This window comes from Chrysochloris asiatica, unplaced genomic scaffold (genome assembly GCF_000296735.1).
Source record: "Chrysochloris asiatica unplaced genomic scaffold, ChrAsi1.0 scaffold00125, whole genome shotgun sequence".
NCBI lineage: Eukaryota > Metazoa > Chordata > Mammalia > Afrosoricida > Chrysochloridae > Chrysochloris > Chrysochloris asiatica.
The window spans coordinates 2,538,764-2,541,381 of record NW_006408643.1 but is presented as its reverse complement, the minus strand read 5'-3'; the positions used below and the strand labels follow the sequence as shown (position 1 = coordinate 2,541,381).

General features: G+C 49.2%; 1 pseudogene; it reads right to left on the bottom strand.

Moving 5' to 3' along the window:
* Positions 1 to 444: 444 nt before the first annotated feature.
* Positions 445 to 1,620, bottom strand: LOC102819288 (annotated as a pseudogene).
* Positions 1,621 to 2,618: the final 998 nt, after the last annotated feature.

The following is a 2,618-nucleotide window of genomic DNA, read 5'->3' as shown; positions in this document are numbered from 1 at the left end:
TAAAAAACAAGTTGCCCCCTAAAGGTCAGGTGGGAGTGGACTGGCAACCGGATGCCCTGCCAGGCACTGTCCGCCAGCGTGCCAGTGCTGCGTGAAGGCCAGGACATCCTGAGTGATGCACATGGCTCATCCCGTCGTGTCCCCCTACCGATGCTGGGCCAAAGTGTGCAAAGTCCATTTAGTCAGGAGATTTAAAAAATTATACAACTTGGTGGCATCTGGGGCCAAGCCAGTACATCAGCTGTCCACACAGGCTGCCAGGGCAGCAATGTCCAGCACGGGTTACCCAGAGCCCCACAAAGGAACTGCAGCTGAACGAACACGATTCTCTGAGTCTAGGCTCTTGGAGTCTACAGATTTGGGGTCCTTGAAGCAGCAAGGGCAGAGGCACTGGTTGGGCCAGGGGTCCCAGGGTCCAGCTGAGCACCCCTAACAGACCAGTTTTCAGGCTGGGAAGACAGCCTGCTGCAACCAGGAGCTCCTCTGCACCCTGAGGCCAAGTGGCAATAGCTTATAGATGTGAGCCAGCACTGCCCCAGCAGACACGGGCTGAGGGGCTCCAAGCGCAGCCCCCCAGGAGTCATCCCCCAGGATGTCCTTCATGAAGGCAGCAATGTCTGTCTTCTTGGTTTTGTGCAGGATGAAGAAAGGGTGCTCCATCAGTTCCAGGTAGCTCATATGCTCCATGGGGCTCTTCCTCAGGCACTGGGCAGTAAAGTCCACAAACTCAGGGGAGAAATAGTCAGCTGGGAGTTGGGGGGAATGGCTCCTCCACCACCTGCTTCAGCTGCTGGAATGGGGTCCCTCAGGACTCAGAAGGAAACCGGAGGATGGCCATCTCAATCATGGTGATGCCGAGACTCCAGACATTGGACTTGACATTATAGTCCTTTTGGTTGCGCTCTGGACTGATTCTTTCTGGAGCCATGTAGGGCTTGTAGCCGGCATCCATGGTCTTAGCCACAGAGTTCACCAGGTAGCCACTGATTCTGAAGTCACACATCTTCACATGGTCCTCCTTGTTGATGAGCACGTTGGAGGGTTTCACGTCTCTGTGGATCACAGAGAGCTTGCTGGTGCTCCAGAGCCCTCATGATTGATACAGCAATCTCTCCCAGGATTCCTCTGGAATTGTCATGCCTTTATCCAGCACCTTTCGGTAGAACTTATCCAGAGAGGTGTCCATGAGCTCCATGCAGATTCACACATCGCCCTCTCGGAAAAGGGCCCCATAGAAAGTGACAGTGTAGAAGCAGTCAACCGTCCACATGTTGATGTCCAAATCCATGAGCAGCCGCTTCTGCTCCTGTGAATTCACGGTGGCTCGGATCCGGTTCACAGCCATGATGGTGCCACGCTGGGCATGTTGAACCTTCTCCACTATGCCATAGGCTTCCCAGCCCAGCTCCAAGATGGTCACCAGGTCATCAGTTCCTCCTCAAAGTTCCGGTCTCCTATGGTGATGAAGGTCCGGGAATCTAGGTTCCAAGGAGGGGAGGGGGGCGTGGGATTGACCACTGGGGGCTTGGGCACACAAAATATCCATAAATCCTTCTTCTTCCTAGATTTTCCTTTGGACTAGGGAGTGCTTCCAGGCTGGCTCTGGGCAGGAGACTCCATGGTACTGGTGGTCAGAGGGCTCAGAAAGGTCTGCATGGACTCATGGCTGCTGGTGGCAGGCGGCCCAGGTGCGACTGAGCTTCAGGGCCGCAGTAAAAGCTCAAATCTGTTCTTGAGATGATCTCTAAATTCAGATGAGATGTGTTCAGGTTCTTATTTTGACTCTCGTGGACTTGTTTCAATTTTCTTCAGTTTCAGCCTGAACTTGCATCTGAGCAACTGATGATTTGTTTCATAGTCTGCCCCTGGCCTTGTTTTGGCTAATGATACTGAGTTTATCCACCATCTCTTTGCAAAGATGTAGTCAATTTGATTCCTGTGGATTTCATCTGGTGAGGTTCATGTATATTAGTCACCTTTCATGTTGTTTAAAAAAGGTATTTGCAGTGAAGAAGTCATTGGTCTTACAAAATTCTATCATGTGATCTCCAGCATCGTTTCTGTCACCAAGACAATATTTTCCAACTGTTGATCCTTCCTCTTTGTTTCCAACTTTCACATTCCAATCTCCAGTAATTAACAATGCATTTTTATTGCATGTTTGATCAATTTCTGACTGAAGAAGTTAATAGAATTCTTCTATTTCATCATCACTGGCTTTAGTGGTTGGTGCGTACATTTGAATAAAATGATATTAACTGGTCTGCCTTGTAGGAGTATGGCTATTATCCTATCACAACTGACTTTATACTTCAAGACAGATCGTGATATATTCTTTCTGATGATGAATGTGACGCCGTTTCTCTTCAATTTGTCATTCTTGGCATAGTAAACTGTGTGAATGTCAGGTTCAAAATGGCCAATACCAGTGCATTTCAGCTCACTAATGCCCAGGAGTCCTGGTAGTGCAGTGGATTATGGGCTGAGCTGTTATCTGCAAGGTCAGAAGTTCAAATCTGCCAGTCACTCCAAGAGAGAAAAAGATAAGGCTTTCTGCTCATGTAAAGATTTACAGCCTGAGAAACACTGTACAGGGTTGCTATGAGTCCTGGTGTGGC